This window comes from Phyllostomus discolor, chromosome 1 (assembly GCF_004126475.2).
Source record: "Phyllostomus discolor isolate MPI-MPIP mPhyDis1 chromosome 1, mPhyDis1.pri.v3, whole genome shotgun sequence".
NCBI lineage: Eukaryota > Metazoa > Chordata > Mammalia > Chiroptera > Phyllostomidae > Phyllostomus > Phyllostomus discolor.
In genome coordinates this window covers 125,463,893-125,486,060 of record NC_040903.2, presented here as the reverse complement: position 1 = coordinate 125,486,060, position 22,168 = coordinate 125,463,893, and the positions used below count along the sequence as shown (strand labels likewise).

The 22,168-nt window shown below is 36.9% G+C and overlaps 1 pseudogene; it reads left to right on the top strand.

Moving 5' to 3' along the window:
- The first annotated feature begins 5,669 nt into the window (after positions 1-5,669).
- Positions 5,670-13,640, top strand: LOC114492052 (annotated as a pseudogene).
- The last annotated feature ends 8,528 nt before the right edge of the window (positions 13,641-22,168 follow it).

Here is a 22,168-nt window from a genome sequence, read left to right as displayed (position 1 = left end):
GAAGGATAAATAATAATACTCCAAGAAAATCGCATCCAGAGGAAAGTGAGTGTAGTAGCCATATAGATCAGACAAAATAGATTTGAAAATAAAAATGATAATAGATAAAGATGTATATTTTATAATAATAAGGGAATAATACACTAAGAAAAAATACACTTATTAATACATATGCAACCAACTTGGGAACATCAAAATATATAATAGAACTACTAACAGAACTAAAAGGAGAAACTGACAGAAAAAAAAAACAAAACATGAATACAGTAGGGAACCTGAAAACAACCCACTGACAATAACCAATAGATGTCCAAATTGAAAATCAATAAAGAAATATTGGCCTTCAATGATGTATTAGACTAAATAGACATAATTGATATTTATAGAGCTTTCATCCCAGAACAACAAAATGTACATTTTTCTCCAGTGCCTAAGAAACATTCTCAAGGATAGACTATATAATGAGGCACAAAAACAGCCTCAATAAATTTAAGAACATTGAAATCATGTCAGGCATATTCTCTAACCAAATGATTTAAGATCAGAAATAAAGTACAAAAATAAAATGAAAAAAAATCTATGGAGATTAAACAACATACTACTAAAGAACAACTGGTTCAAAGAAGAGATAAAAGGTGAGACCAAATATATAGAGACCAATGAGAATGACAATACGACATAAAATGTTGGGGATACAGTAAAAGTGGTAATAAGTGGGAAGTTTATATCATTATAGACCCACTTCAGAAAACAAGAAAAATATTAAATAAACAACCTAGCATTTCACCTTAAGGAACTAGAAAAAACAAAAAGTTAATAGGAGGTAGGAAATAAAAATTGGAGCATAATTGAACAAAATGGAGAACAAGAAGACAATAAAATAAAATAACATAAGAAAGATTGTTCTTTAGCCCTGGCTGGTGTAGCTCAGTGGATTGAGCACGGGCTGGGAACTAAAGTGTCCCAGGTTCGATTCCCAGCCAGGGTACATTCCTTGGTTGCAAGCCATAACCCCCAGCAACCGCACATTGATGTTTCTCTCTCTCTCTCCCTCTCTCCCTCTCTCTCTCTCTCTCTCTCTCTCTCTCTCTCTCTTTCCCCCTTCCTTCCCTCCCTAAAAATGGATGAATAAAATATTAAAAAAAAAAGAAAGATTGTTCTTTCTTTAAAAATTGGCAAAGCTCTGGTTAAACTACTAAGGGAAAAATGAAAAAACTCAAATAAATAAAATCATAAATGAAAGAGAAGTTACAATGGATACTATAGTAATATAAAGGACTATTCAAGAATACTATGAAATTCTATGTACTCCAAATTCAATAATGTAAAAGAAATAGACAAGTTCTTAGAAATATTTAACCTCCCCAACTGAATCATGAAAAATTGGAATAACTAAACAAACTAATCAACATTAAAGAAATTAAAACAGTCATCAAAAACCCCCCAAACTAAAAGAATTTTAATTCTTTTAATTAAAAGAATCCAAGATCAGATGGCTTCAGTAATGAATTCTACCAAAACTTCAAAGAATTAATGTGTATAATTGAAGTGGCATTACTTTATAACTCATTTTATGAGGCTATTATAATCCTGGCAAAGACTACACACAAAAAAAGAAAATTACAGACCAATATCTTTGGTGAGTATAGATGCCAAAATCTTAAACAAAATATTAGCAAATCAAATTAAAATACATTAAAAAGATAATAATACATAACAATCAAGTGGGATTCTTCTTAGGGGCAAAAGGATGTTTCAACATATGGAAATCAATCAATGTTATACACCACATTAACAAAATGAAGAATAAAAATCATATGATCTTATCAGTAGATGCAAACAAGCATTTGACACAATACAGAATTCATTTATGATTAAAAACATAATAAAATGGTGCTGGAGTGAAATTACCTCCTCATAATACACCAAATATGACAAACTCACAGGTAATATCATACTCAGTGGCAAAAAGCTGAAAGCCTTTCCTCTAAGATCAGGAGCACGGCAAGGATGTCCACTCTCATCACTGTTATTCAACTTAGAACTGCAAGTCCTAGCTAGAGTATAAGGCAAAAGAAACAAATAAAGGTATCCAAATTGGAAATAAAAAAGTGAAATTGTCACTTTTTGCAGAGGACATGATTCTTTATATAGAAAATCATAAAAGACTCTATCAAAAATTATTAAAAACAATAAACAAATACAGTAAAGTTGAGGGTTTAAAATTGATGTGAAAAAATCCATTGCATTCCTATCTACTAACAATAAAGTTTCAGAACTGAAATTTTTTAAAAAATTGAATTTGCAATTGCATCAAAAATATAAAATGCCTTGGAATAAATTTAGCAAGGAATGTGAAGACCTATACATTGAAAACTATAAGACATTGATGAAAGACATTAAAGACCCAAGGAAATTAAATGATTCTTTATTCAAGGATTAGAAGGATCAAAATACTTAAAATGGCCATATTATGTAAAGCAATATACAGATTTAATTCAATCTCCATCAAAATCCAAATGGTATTTTTTAAAAAAATAGAAAAAAATCATCAAATTTGTATGAAATCACAAAAACCCCTGAGTAGCCAAAGCAGTACTGACTAAAAACAACAAGGCTGTTGATATCACACTCCCTGACTTCAAATTATACTACAAAGCTCCAATAATCAAAACAGTATTGTACTCAGAGACAAACAGTCACATAGAGCATTATAACAGAATTGAAAGCCCAGAGATATACCCACATAAATATAAGCAACCAATTTTTGACAAAGAAGCCAAAAACATACAATGGAGAAAAGAGAATCTCTTCACTACATAGTGCAAGAGAAATTGGAAAGCCACATGCAAAAGAATGAAACTAGACGTCTTTGACACCATACATAAAACATAACTCAAAAAGGATCAAAAACCTAAATACAAGTCCACAGTAATATACATAAAAGAAAATGTAGTTACTGATCTTATGGACCTTGGTCTCTGAGAGGATTTTACAGATTTGACCCTAAAGGCAATAAAAGTAAAAACAAAAATAAATTGGGTTATACCAAACTAAAAACCTTCTGTACAGGAAAAGAAATAATCAATAAACCAACTTAATAAGAGAAAATATTTGCAAAGAATACCTCCAATAAAGGGTGAATTTCCAGAATACATAAAGACTCATAATTCAACAACAAAAAGAAACAAATTACCCAATTAAAAAAATGGGTAAAGGACCTGAACTGACACTTCTCCCCAAAAGACATATAAATGGCCAAGAGATATATGAAAAGATGCTCAATTTTACTAGCTATAAGGGAAATGCAAATCAAAACCAAGCTGGAATACAATCTCAAACAGGTTAGAAATGCTATTATCAACAAGACAAGTAATAATGAGTGTTGGAGAGGAAGTAGATAAAAGAAACCCTCATTCGCTGCTTGCGAGAATGTAAATTTGTGACACCAATATGAAAAAACAACATGGAGATTGTCCCCCAAAATAAGAATAGAGCTACCATATGACCCAGAAATCCCTCTTCTGGATATTTACCACCAAATTTAGCAACATGTATTTATAAAAGCATATATACCCCTATGTTTATTGCAGCATTATTCATGGTAGCCAAGACATGAAAATATTGTAAGCATCCTCTGATAAATGATTGGATAAAGAAGATGTGTTACATACATACAATAGAATACTATTCAGCTATAAAAAAATGAAATAATGCCATTAGCAGCAAGATGGATCTGTAGTTTTGAGTGAAGTCAGACAGAAAACACCAAGAACCATATGATTTCACTCATATGTGTAATATAAAACTTAATACAACAAATAAAACATACTCATAGACACAGACAACAGTATAGTGGTGACCAGAGGGAAAAAGGGTGGGGGAGGTTGAAGAGGAAAAAGGCAGTCAAATACATGGTGACATAAGGAGACTAGACTTTAGGTGATGATTACTCAATTCAATATACAGATAATGTGTTACATAGTTGTACACTTAAAAGTATATAATCTAATTAACCAACATCACCCCAATAAATTTAATTAAAAACAACAGGAAGAGATGAGTCTGAAGCCAGCTCCATGTCCTCAAAGCTGGAGCCCTGGCTGCACCCAGTCATCTCCAGGACTATGGATGAGCTTTGTTGGTGTAACTATTCATAGGCAGTTATGGTGTAACTGTGTATGTTGTGGGTTGTAGGGTTAGCAGAGAGAAGCCCAGAGGGGCCTCTGGGAAGCTATTTTCTAAAGAGAAAGCTCCGAGAGGGGACCCCAAGCAATGACCTCACTTCCTGATGATAAAGCCCAACAATAGTTTGAACCCTGGTAACCAGGCAAGCAATGTTCTAGAGAAGGCTGCATCTGCCCAGCCCACTTGGCTAGAGATGCTTGAGAGAAAAACGTGTTGTGTTGCTGTGTTCCCAGGAAAACCTGCACTGATGGCCTGTTCCAATGCAGACATTGGGTCAGGTCTCATTTCATATGTCTTTGCCCAGAGGGACCCAAAGGTAACCCAGAGAGGCCCAGGGTAGTCCTGTCCAGGCAGGCCACTGCTCTCATACAGCTGGGGCAGCTGTATGTCTCCTTTCCATGTGTGTGTGTGAAAGAGGGATTTACTTGGGGAGGGCACACCCCAAGGAGGATCAGACTGAGGAGATGTAAGAAACCTAGTGAGCTTGTCATGATCACCTCCAGGTCAAGTTAGCCTGGATGGAAGTGGAGCATAGAACAGTACCTTTCCACTTAAGGTTTATCCCAAGTCCTGGAGGTAAATCTCATTTCACCCAGGTTGAGAGCACCTGATCTGGGAGCAGTAGTTCTAGTGGACAAAAGTAGCAGCATCTAGCATCAGGTAGGACTCTGATGCCTCTGGAAAGGCAACTGGTCTCTGACATTGCAGAGCTCCACCTAGGAGATAGACGAGGAAATGGTTGATGGGGACACCTGCTCCATCTCCCTAAGTGAGGGGCAGGTGCCCTGTGCCATGCCACCAACAAGGGCCAGTGCAAGCTTGGGGTGAGTGTGGGAGCCGAGGGGTATTCAGACCCAGGGTTTGTGCACGGGGGGAGGGCTAGGAAAGGTCTATTGCCCAGAGGCCTCCAGGCCACTCTCCAGGATCCTACTCAAGGTCTATATGCAGCTCAGTACTTAAGATTCTCATCAGAAACACCATGTCCACCTTCACCCAATTGGGCTAAAGGACCTGGGGCCCATGGAGGCAGAACCTGAAACTTGAGCATCAGTCCAGGAATCAGTGCCTGAACCAGCTCGAGTGCCTGTACATCCTGAGGAGCGGAGGTGTAGGTGCAGAGCCAGTGTGGAAGTAAATGTAACTCTAGATCTAGAGGAATGTCTACCACCAACTGTCCTGCCACCTCTAGAGGTCACTCTAGAAATTCAGCTAGCATCAACATCTGTTCCGTTTATAGCTCTGGAGCAAAGGCTGGCATGTGGGGTAGTTCCTATAGGGGGCACTCAGTTGAGACAGGATCCACTAACTTTGTCAGAAGAAAAGTCACCTGGACCAGATGGTGCTGGAGCCAGCAGCCCTAAAGAAAGAACCATCATGTGCACCTGCACTGGCTCCTGCAAAAGAGTTGAGTCTAGACCCAGCACCCCTAAAGGGTGAATAATCACATGAGCCTATACCTGGCTCTGTCAGGCAACAAAGACATGGCACTGGATCCAGCACCCCTGAAAGGAGAACCATCTAAAGCAACTGCGCCGGCTGTTGCAGGGAATCTGAAGATGGCCTTGAAGGAAGAAGCACCACCTACACCTGTACTAATTCCTGCAGAAGACCAGGTATTAGCACTGTTTCCAAAAGTCTGAAGGGAGAACCATCACCTGTGCCTATATTGGCTTTTGTGATCATGAGGTGGCATTGGAGGCAGCACCCCTCCAAAGAGAGAGATTACCTGCACCTGCACTAGCTCCTGCAAGACATTTTGAGCTGCCACTGGAGCTAGCAGCCCTCAGGGGAGAAGCATCCATTTCATTTGCACTGGCTCTTGCAAGAGACCATAAGCGGCACTAGAATCAGCAGTCCTCAAGGGAGAAGCATGATATGCACCTGCACTGTCTCCTTCATGAAACCAGTAGCTGGCAGTGGACCCAGCACACCTGAAGGAAGATCCATTACCTGCACCTACACTGGCTGTTGTAGAGGACACTGAGCTGATTCTGGATGCAGCACCCTTGGAGGGTTCATTGGCCCTGAAACCCTATTCAAATTCCATTCTGGGGCCTCTTCTTTAACCTGCTCCCCTAGTAGATCCTTATTTTCTTCCTTTTTGAGCTATATTATTGTGTTTTTTAATTTTATATTTTTTGTTTTAAATTTTATGGTGTCTTATTCTTCAAGTTTTACATAACTACAATAAAGTTTAATGTTATATTTTTAAAAGATGCTCCACATCATATGTCATCAGAGAAATGGAAATTAATACATTAAGGTGATGCCATGTCACAGCTATTGCAATGGCCAAACCCACAACATTGACAAATCCAAATGCCGATGAAGATGTGGAGAACAGGCACTCTCAGTCTTTGCTCATGGGGATGCAAAACTGCACAGCCATTTTGTACACAATTTGGCAGTATCTTACAATATTAAACATATTCAACATACAATCAGCAATTATACTCTTTGGCATTCATCCAAAGGTGTTGAAAACTATATCCACTAAATACTTGTACACAGATATTTATAGTAGCTGTGTTCGTAATTGATAAAACCTGAACATAACCAAGATGTGTGCATTGGGATAGTGGAGAAATAAAACTGTGGTGCACTGAGGCAATGGGATATTATGCAGTATTAGAAAGAAATGCTATTGAGCCATGGAAATCCATGGAAAAAGCTTTAACTGAATATTTCTAAGTTAGAGAAGCCAATCTGAAAAGGCTGAATAATGTATGATTCCAACTATATGATATTTTGAAAAAGGCAAAACTATGGAGACAGTAAAAAGATCCATGGTTTCCAAGACATTCGGGGGGTGATTGGTGTATAAATAGTTGGAACACAGAGGATTTTCAGAACAGCAAAAATACTCTGGATAATTATAATAATGGATGCTTGTAATAATGCATTTTCCATAGGAATATGCAAAGCCATCAGTGAACTGTAACATAAACTAAGGACTTTGGGTGATTATGATGTGTCAATATAGGATCATTAAAAGTGCCACTCTGGTGAGTCATGTTGATAAAAGGGGAGGCTATGCATTTGTGGAAGCAGAGAAAATAGGAAAATACATTTGTACTTCTCCTCCAATTTTGCTGTTAACTTAAAACTGCTGTTTAAAAATGTCAATAAGAAAAGAAAAGAGGGGTACTGTACGGGGGAATGTACAGAGAAACTGAGTCTCATTTATGCAAGTGCACACACAATCTACTTGACCTTTAGACTCTTTTGTATGGGTAAACACACTGGTAAAAAGCTTAAAACAAAGAATACGGTGGTTCTCCCTTGGTTTAGTAATTTTTCTTTCTTTTTTTAAAGATTTTATTTATTTATTTTTAGAGAGGGAAGGGAGGGAGAAAGAGAGAGAGAGAGAAACATCAATGTGCGGTTGCTGGGGGTCATGGCCAGCAACCCAGGCATGTACCCTGACTGGGAATCGAACCCGACACTTTGGTTCTCAGCCCGCACTCAATCCACTGAGCTACACCAGCCAGGGCCGATTTAGTCATTTTTCCATCCCAGGAAAGTCTTGGATTTAGTGAAAATGTAAATTACAAACTATTTTTGGCATTATCTTACATTAAAAGATTGAAGCTGCACTTGATGATGTGTAGAAACACATCCTTTTCAAACAATAAAAAGTGAAATTGACCTTGAGATAAAACTTATTTCTTCTCTATGTGCGGACTTTTCAATTGACTCAAAGGAAGTCCAAAAGATTTTATAGTAAACTAATGCTACTTCAAACACAGTCTCAATGAATATTATTTGGAATAGGCTGAAGATGAGAGTTTTAAAATGCTCCAAAAAGAGAAATAGGTAGGTAAGAATGTAATCCCCCATAAGCTTCTTGATTAGGCACTTCCTGGGATTCACACAATCAAGGAAACCTCAATTGGCCCAAGTCATCTCAACATTAAATTTTCACTAACTACACAGTCAGTTCCTAAGTGACCCTGTCCAGATTACTCTGATTCCATGGGCCCCTCGGACCTCTCGGGTTTATCCTTCCATCAACTGCCCAGCAGGCATCCTTTTCAATTTTCGGTACTTGTAATCTTTGCGCAGAGATTCCTGCTCTGCAGCTCTCACCAAATACCTTTGCTTGGGTCTGAATTCTTATAGGGTACTGAATCATAGAACAGCTCTTAACCCAGCAGTGGGATTTCTACAGTTTTTATTACACAACTTTTTGACTCTCTGGAACTGGCCTTTACTGCTGCCTCTTTCCCTCTCTGCTCTGAACAGCTAGCAGCCTGTGCAGCTAGAAGCGGTACAGGCTGGTTCCTGAATCAGGTGGCCTCGAGCTGATTCACATACTTTAACTATTGCCTCTTGCATAGAAGGGGCTGGGTTAGCCTTGTTTGGTCAGACACTTGTGGGGTTTTTGTTTACATGTATTTCTGGTGCACAACACTATAATTTGGCATCTGTATGACTACAAAGTGATCACTCCCCAAAGTCTGGTGACTATCTGTCAAAAAATAGTAAATACTTCACACAGTTGCATGTCATCCAAGGGCCATGTTCATCTCTGAATCAGTTTAGTTTAGTATTTGCTGCTGAAGACACACTATTAGATACTTTGACTGTCTACTAGATGGTGGTCCTTGTCCTCCTAGGGCAAGAGCTACGGTAACTATCTCACAACTTTTGATTTCAACAATTTCCTGAGGTCACAGTGGCTTCTGAGATAACTTACTGTGTCAGATAGCAATTCAGCTGTAAAAAAAGGTCTAAAGGATTGCACTTGTCTAAAGAAAAAGAGTAAGAAAGCCCAGGGCTGCAAAGTTTGCAGAAGAAAGGAAATAGCAAAGATCAGCATAGAAAAACATGATCAAGACCAGAAAAAAATAGCAAAAATCAATGAAACTAAGAGCTGTTATTTTAAAAAATAAACAAAATTGATAAACTTCCAGATAGACTTGAGAAAAAAGATTTAGTAAATAAAATAAAAAAAAAACAAGAAATGTTACAACTGATATCATAGAAATACAAGGGATCATAATGAGATTATCATGAAGAAATTGTATGACAACAAATTGGATAACCTAGAAGAAATGAATAAATTCCTAGAAACACAACTTATTAACATTGAACCTTGAATAAACAGATAATCTGAACAGACAAATAACTAGTAAAAAGATTGAATCATAAGTCAAAAATCTCCCAACAGTCAAACAGAATTAAAATTATTTTTTATTGTTCTATTACAGTTGTCCCAACTTTCCCCAATTGCTCTCCCCCATCTGCCTCCACAGTCAATCCCCACCTTGTTGTTCACGTCCATGCATCATTTATACTTCTTCTGTAACTAGGCCCTTCCCCTTCTTATCTCCCTTACCAACCTCCTCCTCCCCTCTCCCTGTTAGTCCCTGTCAGTCTGTTCCTTGCTTCCATGCCTCTGGTCCTATTTTGCTTGTTTATTTTTTTCATTAGGTACCACTTGTAGGTGAGAGCATATGGTATTTGTCTTTTGCTACCTGGCTTATTTCACTTAGTGTAAAAAATCTCCTAGCAAAGAAAAGCCCAGGATCAGATATTTTACCTGCTGAATTGTACCAAACATTTAAATAATTAATACCAATCCTTCTGAAAGTCTTTTAAAAATTTAAGAGCAAGGAATACTCCCAGATGCATTTTATGCATCTCAACCCGATGCCAAAGTCAAATAAGGACACTAGAAGAACAAAGAATAGAATGGGGTAGTTGCCAGGGCCTGAAGGGCAGGGCAAATGGGGAGATGGTGGTCAAAAGGCACATACTGCAAGTTACAAAATGAGTAAGTTCTGGCAATCTAATGTACAAGAAGATGATTTTAGCCAACATTTCTGCATTATATTCTTAAAAGTTGGTAAGAGTAAATCTTAAATATTCTCACCACAAAACAGAAATGGTAATTATGCGAAGTGATGGAAGTATTAACAGTACTGTGGTAACCATTTTGCAATATATAAATATACCAAGCCAATATGTTGTACACCTTAAAATATATAGTGTTACATGTCAATTATATCTCAAAAAACTGAAAAACAATTTGCCATAAAAAAGCCCAGGGCTTATATGGCAGTTTTCTAATGGATAGTGGGTATTATGGACAATAATAATAAAAGTAGTAATAGTTATTAGGCACATGCTATGTGTCAGGTAGTGTGCTAAATATAGATTTGGTCTTAGTCAATCCTCATACCATTCTTCTGATGTAGGTAGGGATTATTATTATTCCCATTTTACAGATGTGGAATCTGACGCATAGAATGATTTAAGAACTTAACAGCTAAAGAGATAATAGAGTCAAGATTCAAACCCAAACCAATCTCTTAACCTGAATACACTGCATCTGTATTAAATTGTTCCCCTTAAGTTAAGACATGTAAAAGCCTCCTGTTTCTATAGTCAGTCACAGTCAATATTCTTTTTCATGTTCAAAGAGTCTGTACCTTTTGCCAATAGGAGTTCCTTCAAGCTTACTTGACTATTCTTTTGACACCCACTGCCCATTAGTCTTTGAGTATTTTTCTTATGTTCCATCCCAGTTCATCCAGTATTTTCCCTGCCCAGCCCTAGACTGCTTCCAGATTGTTTAGAGAGAGAATCAGCATTTCTTATAGCTCTATAAAAAATAGTACAGTAAAGTATCTCTAAAGCAACCAATACAAACTACTACCTTTAATAGCATAAAATAAAATAATTTTCCAGTTCATTAGTTAGGGCCTTCGTTGAATTTTTGTTATCAAGAATAAATGTTTAATAGAATTTGTCTTCATTAAAGTCATGATTCCCTAAGGAGTCAAAAAATTGATGGATGAATATGGCAATGACTTTGGAACTTGATCCTCATAGTGGAGAGCAAGGCTCAGTTCATAACTTCATGGACAATTAAGACACAGAGACTCACTTAATCTAACAGAGTCCACCCCAGAGGACACATAAATGGAATTTAATTTATAAAGTGGCTAATTGTTTCATGCTGTTGTCACTGTTAAATCAGGACATATTAATCACATCAGCATTGTTAAATCCTAAAAGACTTTGCTCTAATCCTACTCTATGTTCAACATATGGGCGTATGTACTATAAAATCAAAGAAGATTACATGAACCAGAAATTTCCCCTTTTGTCCCAAAGGTGCTAAAATTTATATAAACCCCCCAAATTTTCCAGGAGACAAATTCTACCATGTTCCTCAGAAAATATTACACTTTATAACTTAGAATCAAGTTCTACTTTTGCATATTTAGAAAGTTACAAAAATATGAATAAACCAAAGACTCTAAAGCATAATTGAGACTTTGGTATCAGATCAAATGTAAGTATTAATCCCAGCTCTAAGTCTTATAAACTCTGTGGCTCTAGGTGAGTTATTAAATTTCTCTATGCCTCGGTCTCTTCATCTCTTAAATTGGTTATTGTGGGAACTGAACATAATAATTCATTTGAATACATAGAACAAAGCCTGTTAGGTGCTTAATAATGGTTAACTATTGCCATTGTTGGCTTTTCTCTCTTATCTCTAATGACTGTGATTACAAAGGCCACCTCTATTTGACAAATTAGTCCAAGTGACTCTTTAGTGACAAATAAATCCAAAATTTCTCTTCCCAAACACATGAAAATTATTGGTGTCCAAAAACATTTCACTTCAAGTGAAGACCACTGCAGGTGTTGGCAACTCTCCAGGGCAACTGCCTTCATGCTGTGACTCAAAGCTCAGTCTACTTTAGGTTCTCTGACATCCAATGGCCTGGTGTCCACCCTGACTCCAACCCTCCAACCCCGGACTTGACTGGCTCAGTCTCCAGGCCTCCCACTGGTGACTGATAAGAAAGCCTGCATTTAAGTGAGAAATCAGGCTTCAGTAGGAATATTCACACAAAGTTTGAAAGCTACTTTTCCAGAACAGAAAGAAATTCATGCATCAGAAATGGTGACAAAAAATATAACAAAAGTATATGGCTGTACAACTACCATGATTCAATCAGATGAAACAGTATAAACAATTTCTTGGAACCTACAATGAACTTACAATAACATGCTTTGTGTTGAAGACTTCACAGCAAGTGAAGAAAAGCCTGATAAGATCACCCGTTAAGAACATTGTTAATGGAAGTATTTTTAAATAGTGAAAAGAACATCCATGAGATTTCAGGACTGTGATATTCAGCAGAATGAAGCCTCACAGTCAATTGGGACTCTTGGCCAACTAGACAGAGAAGTCTGAGTGTGGGAATGAGGATTCATCCTGTGGTATCCCCCAAAAGCAATAGCCACCATGTAAACTGCTCTCATGACTGTTTAGCAAATGGAAAACACTGAAAAGAAATTTGCCATTTAGCGTGAAAAATCAAAATAGAAGTTCTTATTATTCAATGAAAATATGATACAGCTTTTATTAAGGCTTTGAGACCAGCAGCTTGGTCACTTGATTAGAAAGAGACCCATAGATACAGAGAACAGACTGACAGCTGTCAGAGAGAAGGAGGTGCTGGAGGGCTGGGTGAAAAAGGTAAAGGGATTAAGAAAAAAAACCTCATCAACACAGACAACAGTATGGTGATTACCGGAGGGAAAGGAGGTTTGGGAGTGGTAGGAGAGGTTAAAGGGTTGGGGGCAGCAAGAGCAGCAAATGGTGATGGAAAAATACTTAACTTGGGATGACAAACAGATCACAACAAAGAGATGATGTATTATAGAATTGTACACCTGAAACCTGTATAATTTTATTAACTGATATCACCCCCAATAAATGCAATAAAAATATAAATAAATAAAAATAAGCCATTGCCCAGACCCCTGGAGTCCCATCCAGTTACAAGCCAAGTCCTGCAGTTGCCCTCTTTTTTACTTTCAACATGATGGATGTCACTGTGTGACGCCTTCCCCAAGGGCTCCCTGACAAGGGGAGTGGCCACAACCATCTCCAAGACAGTAGTAGTGCCCATTGGGCAGGTCAAGCTGCTGCTACAGATGCAGCATGCCAATGCCAGCAAACAAATCACCACAGATAAGCAATACAAGGAAATATAGACTGTGTGGTTCATATGCCCAAGGAGAAGGAAGTCCTGTCCTTCTGGATGGTAACGTGGTCAATGTTATATCCTTTCCCACCCAGGATCTCAACTTTTCCTTCAAAGATAAATACAAGCAGATCTTCCTGGGTGGTGTGGACAAGAGAACCCACTTCTACCACTACTTTGCAGGGAATCTGGCATCAGGTGGTGCCACTGGGGCCACCACATTGCATTCCGTGTATCCTCTTGAGTTTGCCCATACCCATCTAGTTGCTGATGTAGGCAAAGCTGGAGCTGAAAGGAAATTAAAATGCCTTGATGACTGCCTGGTTAATGTCTGCAAATCTGATGGGGGTCAAGGGCCTGTACAAAGACTTTCATGAATCTGTGCAGGGGATTATCATTTGACTACTTTGGTATCTATGACACTGCAAAGGGATGCTTCCAAATTCCAAGATTATGCCCATCTTCATTAGCTAGATGACTACATAGTCTGTCACAGAAGTAGCTGGGATGGCTTCCTATCCATCTGACAATGTTCCTTGCTGCATGATGATGCTGTCAGGGTGCAAAGGACCCAATATCATGTTCACAGGCATGCTTCACTGCTGAAGGAACATTGCTTGTGATGCATGCAGCACATCTTTTTCAAGGGTGTGTGGCCTAAAGTTCTCAGAGGCATGTGTGTTGATTTTTTCCTTGTCTTATATAAGGAAATCAAGAAATTCACATAAATTATTTCTTAGCCTCCCTGACCCACCACTTGAGCAGGCAATGTTGTATTATGTAACATGTCTTGAGCATTCTTAACAGAATGTTAGCTGTCTGTTTATTAATGGCAACTATTTACTGGTTGAAAATGGAAAGCAATAATATATATCTGACCAGTTTCCTCTTTTTATTATATTTTATTGTTTATCCTATTACAGTTGTTGCAGGTGTCTCCCTTTGCCCACCTCCACCCGATAGCTCCCTCAGGCAATACCCACACCATTGTCAGAGCCCTTGGGTCACGCATATACATTCTTTGGCTAATCCGTTCACCTTCTTTCATCCAGTGCACCTCTCTTCTTTGACAGCTGCCAGTCAGTTTTATGTTTTTTTTGCTTCTGTTTCTATTTTGTTCATTAGTTTATTAGATTCCATATATAGATGAGAGCATGTGGTATTTGTCTCTCTAACTGGCTTATGTTACTTAGCATAATACTCTCCAGGTTCATCCATGCTGTGGCAAAAAATCAGAGTTCCTCCTTTTTAAAGCTGCGCATATATGCTTTTGAATTGGTGTTTCACGATTCTTAGGATTCCTAGAAGAGAAATCATTGGGTAAAAAACCATTTCATTTTCATTTTTTTGAGGAGACTCCATAGGTTTTTTATGGTGACTACACCTGTCTGCATTCTCACCAACAGTGCATGAGGGTTCCCTTTTCTCTGCATCCTTGCCAGCACATGTTTGTTGATTTATTAATGATGGGCATTCTGACAGGTGTGAGGTGATATCTCATTGTTGTATTAATTTGTATCTCTCTGAAAATTAGTGATGTGAAGCATTTTTTCATATGTCTGTGAGCTATCTGTATGCCCTCTTTGGAAAAGTGTCTATTCAGGTTCTTTGCCCATTTTAATTGGATTGTTTGTCTTCCTGGCTTTGAGTTGTGTAAGTTCTTTATATGTTTTGGAAATTAAACCCTTATCAGATGCATCAGAGGCAAATATGTTATCCCATATATTGGGTTCCCTTTACATTTTCGTGATGGTTTCTTTAGCTGTGCAGAAATTACTTAATTTGATTTAGTCCCATGTTTTTATTTTTTCTTTGTTTCCCTTGTCTTAGGAAACAATATTGGCAAAAAAAATTTGCTAAACAATATATCTGAGATTTTACTACATAGGGTTTATTCTACAATTTTTATGTTTTAGTTAGTTCTTCTTTGAACTACTGGACTTTGAACTTATTTGAACTTTGAAATTTGCCTGTGAAAGTATTTGGTCCAGGACTTTTGTTTTCTAGGAGCTTTTTGATTACTGCTTCAATTTCATTAGTTGTTATTGATATACTCAGGTTTTCTGATTACTCTTGATTCAGTTTTGGAGGTTTTATGTTTCTAGAAATCCATCCATTTCACCCAGGTTGTTCAATATTTTCGGCATATTATTGTTAATAGTATTTTTCTAAAATCCCTTGTATTTCTTTGATCAGCAGTTATGTCTCCTCTTTCATTTCAGAAATTGTCTTTGGGTCCTCTCTCTTATTTTCCTGATTAGTCTGATTAAAAGTCCATCAAAGAACCAGCTCCTGGTTTTATTTACCTTTTGAATTGTTTTTTCAGTCTCTGTGCCATTTATATCTCTTCTGATCTTTATTATTTTCTCTCTTCTACTTACTCTGGACTTTGTTTGTTGTTGTTTTTCTGGTTCTCTTACACGTAGAGTTAGATTGTTTGAGTTCCCTCCTACTCCTTGAGGTAATGCCTGTAGTGCTATGAACTTTTCTCTTAGAATTGCTTTCACCATATCCTATAGATTTGGGGTGGTTGTATCTTCATTTTCATTTGTTTCTAGGTAGTTTTTCATTTCTTTTTTTTTATCTCACTGATAAGCCATTCATTAATTGCATGTTATATAGACAATATATTTGAATGTCTTTTGAGTCTTTTTTTAGATTGATTTCTAGTTTCATGTCACTGTGATCTGAGAAAATGCTTCAAATGATTTCAATCGTCTTGAATTTGTTAAGATTTATTTTATGTCCTAACTTATGGTCTATGTTGGAGAATTATCCATGTGCACTTAAGAAGAGCGTATTCTGCTATTTTGGGATGAAATGTTTTGTAAATACCAATTAAGTCCATTTCATCTAGTATGTCATTCAATGTTGCCTGTTTCCTTGTTGATTTTTTGTCTGGAAGATCTATCCATTGATGACAGTGAGGTGTTAAAATCCCCTACTATGACTGCATTGTTGTCGACCTCTTCCTTAATGTTCAACATGGTATTCTTTATATATTTAAGTGCTCCTATATTGGGTGTATATATGTTTAGAAGGATTATTCTCTCCTGTTGGATTGATCTCTACAAGAGAGTTTCCTTAAGGCTGTCAACTGATTTCACAACATAAACACTTCAGGCCAGAAAGATTGGCATGGACAAGTCAAAGTGATGAAAAATAAGGACACAACCAAGAATACTCTACCCAGGAAGGTATCATTTGCAACTGAAGTTGAAATAAAGAGCTTCCCAGACAAAACAACAACAATAACAACAACAACAACAACAAAGCACAACTAAAGGAGTTCATTAACACTAAACAACATTGCAAGAAATGTTCAAGTACCTGCTTTATAGCCTCAGCAATTTTGGGAAAAAAGGAAAAAGTAGGATGGATTACAACAACTGATATCAAATTATATTATAAGGCCACTATAATCAAAACAGCCTGGTACTGGCATAAGAACAGACTCATAGATCAATGGAAGAGACTGGAGAGCCCAGATATAAACCCATGTTTCCATGGTAAATTAATATTTGACAAAGAGGACAGCTGCACAAATCGGAATAAAATTAGCTTCTTTAATAAATGGTGTTTTGAGTTATGAATAGGTTGATGCAAAAAATGAAAGTAGACCACCAACTTACACCATACACAAAAATAAATTCAAGGTGGACAAAAGACATAAATGTAAGTTGTGATACCGTGAAAGTCCTAGAGGAGAACACAGGCAGGAAAATTTCAGATATCCCATGTAGCAATATTTTCATTTATATGTCCCCTAGAGCAAGGGATATAAAGGAAAGAATAAACAAATGAGACTACATCAAATAAAAACTTCTGCATTACTAAAGAAAATATGAACAAACATGAAAAGGGAACCAACAACATGGGAAAACATATTTGCCAATGATATGTCAGACAAGGTTATGATCTCCAAAATATGTAAAGAACTCACATGACCCCACATCAAGAAGACAAACAATCCAATCAAAAAATGGGTGAAGGGCCTGAGCAGACACTTCTCCAAGGAGGATATACAGAAGGCCCCAAAACATATGAAAGGATGCTCAGTATCACTAGCTATCAGAGAGATGAAAATTAAAACCACAGTGAGATACCACTTCTCATCAGTCAGATCATCTATCATTAGCGAAGCAACAAACAACAAGTACTGGTGAGGATGTGGAGAAAAGGGAACCCTAGTGTACTGTTGGTGGGAATGTAGACTGGTGCAACCACTATGGAAAACAGTATAGAATTTCCTTAGAAAACTGAAAATGAAACTGCCTTTGCACTCTGCAATTCCACTGCTGGGATTATACCCTAAGAATCTTGAAACACCAATTCAAAAGAACCTATTCACCCCAATGTTCATAGCTACACACTTTAAAATAGCCAACTGCTGGAAGCAACCCAAAGTGCCCATTAGTAAATGAGTAGATCCAAAAGCTGTGGTACGTTTACATTATGGAATACTACACAGTAGAAATAAGGAACCCCTAACCTTCACTGCAGCGTGAATGGATCTGGAGAGCATTATGCTAAATGAAATAAGCCAGCTGGTGAAAGAGAAATACCATATGATCTCTCCTATAAATGAAACCTAATCAGCAAAACAAACAAGCAAGCAAAATACAATCAGAGACATTGAAATAAAGAACAAACTGACAGTAAGGGTCATCAAAAATAAAAACTTTTATTACTAGAATAAAATAGATGAAAATATAACTGAACAGCTCTTCATTCTGTGTAGCACCATAGTTATCTGACTGGACTATGGATATGTTGAAATATTTTTCAGTAGTGGTTGTCTTCTGAATATTCTTGGTTATTTAACTTGTCTCAAATTGCTAGTAAATATTTAAAATAGTTCCTTGTGAAAAAATGTTTACTTAGCATAGTACTGTCTAGTTCCATCTATGCTGTCGTGAATGATACGAGTTCTTTCTTTCTTTCTGCTGTGTAGTAGTCCATCAAGTAAACGTACCATAGTTTCTTGATCCACTCATTTACTGATAGGCACTTAGGCTGTTTCCACCACTTGGCTATTGTAAATAATGCTGCTATGAACATTGGGGCACATAGGATTTTTGAATTGGTGTTTCAGGATTCCTAGGTTGTAACTCCAGCAGTGTAAGTACTGGATCAAAAGGAAATTCCATCCTTCCATTTATGAGGAAATTTGATACCATTTCCACAGTGACCACACCAGTCTTCATTCTCACCAACAATGCACCATGTTTCCCTTTTCCCCACATCTTTGCCAGCACTTATTATTTGTTGTTTCATTAATGATGGCCATTCTGATCAGTGTGAAGTGGTATCTTATTGTGACCAGGGTGAAGAAGGGGAAGGGTCTAATTAAGGAATATGCATATAGGACCCATGGTAATGGATAGCAGGGTAGGAATTGCTGGAGGGAGCATGGGCGGGTGAGGCAGTTGAGAGCAACTGTGGGAAAATTGGGACAACTGTAACTGAACAATAATAAAGTTAAACCCATGGACATGGACAACAGCTTGGGAATTGACTGTGGGAGCAGAGAGGTGGGATGGGTGGAAGAGATCAAAGGGTTAAAAAATGGGACTAATTTTTCCCATTTTCCCATTTTTCCCATTTTTAGCCCCCAATGGGACTAATAATTGTAATAGAATAATAATAAAAAGTGATTCAACAAAATGGTTCCACTTAGGTATAAGCAGGCTGGGATTGTAGCCCTATGTTCCCAAGAAAGAAAGGAGAACTGGATATTGGTTTGACTACTACCTTGTACTGAAATTACTAATAGAAACAAATTAAACTAGATACATGAGATATTTTGAATTCTGACTTCATTTTTAATCAGTATTTGCATAGATTAGTTTCATAAAAAATAAAGACAAGTAAAAAGAACTATATGCAATGCTAATACAATTGACTATATTTATGCACAATTCTCACTTCCTTTAAAAGAAATGTCCCATAGAATATATTGTTTTCATGAGAAAGGAGTTCATTATTATTTGTGGCAAAATTCACTGGCATTTCTATAAAACCTCAGGTCTTAATTATACTGTGATTAAAATCCTTACGTACTTTTAGTTTTCTGATTAACTCTAACATATTTCTACTCTTAGGAAGAAATATTCATGTCAGTGCAATAAAACATTTATAGAAATAAATATTGAATGGTAATGTTAGAATCACAGAACTATAAGGAATTTCAGGAGATATAATTTTATTATGAAATATTTACTAAGCCCTTTCTATATGTAAGCAATATAAACATATCATCCTGTAAGCAGTGATATGATAACACAGGAAATTCAAAAATGAATAAATTATGGTGCTTCTGCCCAAGAAGCTTATAACATGACTTGGGAAACTTAAATGGAAAAGCTTCAAATCTGGATTTTGAAAGATTGTGGAAGTCATGAAAATCATGAGGGATGGACATCCCAGAGTAAAAAAGCATGACCAAAGAAAGGAAAGCAGACCAGTTCTCAGACTCACTAGAGGCCTATCTGCATTCTGAAAAGAGTTGATGTGTTGCTCTGATGAGTGTGAAGAAAAGGTAAGCTAGCTTTTCTCTAACAAGAGAGCTGTGTTCTGATATTACAATTACGAGTAGGAAGATATAGACCCTGCCCTCAAGAAATATAAGATGTAAAAGTACATGATGTGATCAAAGGAATAATCAAAACTACTTTGGTGGGTATTTTAGCTGAAATTACCATTGGGTGTCAGTCATGAAAGTAATAAATGCCAGAGTAAGGACAATAGTCTTTATTCTATAAAAAAGGGAAAGGCCATTACAGCTTTTTAAGAATGGCATGAAGTGACTAGATTCCAGTTATGTCAGGAAATATTAGGTGGCAGGATGAATAACAGAAGTTTAGAAGCAGGTTATTTTGCTTGGTGGTTATTGTAATATGTTGGATAGAAGGGATAAAGATATGCAGGACAGGCATAAAAGTAGGGTGGATAAAGATTAATTTGATGTCAATTTCTTGGAAACTAATTTGTTGTAAACATAAGGATATGAAAGAAGGATTCAGGAGCTCCAGTCTAGTGGGCAGCATCTATTGTTAGGGAACACAGCAAGAGAGACTGTGAAACAGAGAACCTCATCAACCCATTAGAAACATGGAATTTTGAACATTAGCAGTCTTAAGTCCCAAATCTACCATATGTTTAATTTTGAACAGGTTAATTAACTTCTGTGTGCCTCTGAAGATTAAATAAGCTAATGAAAGAAAAGAGCTTAGCATAGCATATGAATCCTAGTAAGAGGTCAATAGTGTTCATTATCTTTTACTATCATCATCATCATCCACATACAGACACCTAAAAGACTATTGAAAATCAGTGCTCATGAGAAAGATGAGTGTTTGAGATGGAGATTTACATTAATATAGAGGAGATGGTTGAATGTTTCAAAATAGGAGGAAATGACAAAAAGATGGGTGTAGTTTGAGGAGAGGGCTCAGATCAGAGCTTTTATTTAAGAGATGAGTGGAACAGTAGGCCTCTCTAGAAGACATAATGAACCATTCATCCCCTGACTCATAATCACTACATGACTGTATCAGACACGTCCAGGCACAGGGAGGCAACATCACTGGATTCAGATCTCTGCAGAGTTAAATGTCCCCCAAAGCCTAGCCCAATGTTGTTTATCTTATATGATAAATGTTCAACACTTAGTATTGTTCTTCATGAATCATAGCATCCCCCAAAAAACCTTTCAATCTTCTCATCTAATCTTTTCTTTTTCAGGAAAAGAAGCTGAGGCTTCAAGTGACTTGCACAGCTCAAATTTTAGTTAAAGGTGTGTCTAGACTCAATTTATCAAACATAATGCCACAAAGTCAATGGGAAGTATGTCATTGAATCTATTTGTTTAAGAACATGGTAATGCCTTAAAGGACTCTCTCTTTCCAAAGGACCTGAACAGACACTTCTCCCAATAAAACATACAAATGTCTAACTGATATTTTTAAAAAATGGTGCTCAGTTTCACTAGCTATGAAGGAAATGCTAATCAAAACCACAAGGAGACAGCAATTCACACCTGTTAGCAATCATCAACAGGACAAGTAATAAGTGTTGGAGAGAAAGTAGGAAAAAAAACAGTCCTCATATACTATTGCTTGGAATGTAATTTGGTACAGCCATTGTGGAAAACAGTATGGAGCTTCCTCAAAAGTTTAAGAAGAGAACTGCCTTATAACCCAGTAACACTTCTTTTGGATATTAACTGACAAGTTTAGAAACAATTGTTTGTAAAAAATATATGTACCCCTATTTTATTGAAGCATTATTCATTATTGTGACCAATATATGGAAACAACCTAAGTGTCATTCAATGGATGACTGCAAAAGAAGATGCAGTACATACATACAATGGAAAACTACTAAGAAAAGACAAAATGTTACCATTGGCAACAACACAGATGGATCTTCAGTGCATCATGTTAAGCAAAATAATTGAGATGAATAAAGGCAAGAGCCATATGATTTCACTCAAATGTGGGCTATAAAACTGAAAGCAACAATCAAACAAAACAGACTTACAGACACAGACAATAGTATGATGGTGACCAGGCGGGCAGGGAGGTAGGGGAGTTGAACAGGATGAAGGGGGTAAAATATATAGGGATGAAAGTAGACTAGACTTTGGGTGGTGAGCACTCAATTCGATAGACAGATGATGTATTATAAAATAGTGCATTTGAAACATATATAACCTAATTAATCAAAGTTACCCTAATAAATTTAATTAAAAATTAAACATATACTAAAAAGCAAAAACACAGTGAAAGAAAATTTTTGCAAATCACCTGATGGGATATAGTTTCCAGAGTATATAAGAAACTTATACAACTCAACAATAAAAAGACAAAAATCTTAAAATGGGGAAATCATCCACCCTGGTCAGGTGTCCCAATTGACTGGAGTATTGTCCTGTACACCAAAAGGCTGCATGTTCAATCCCC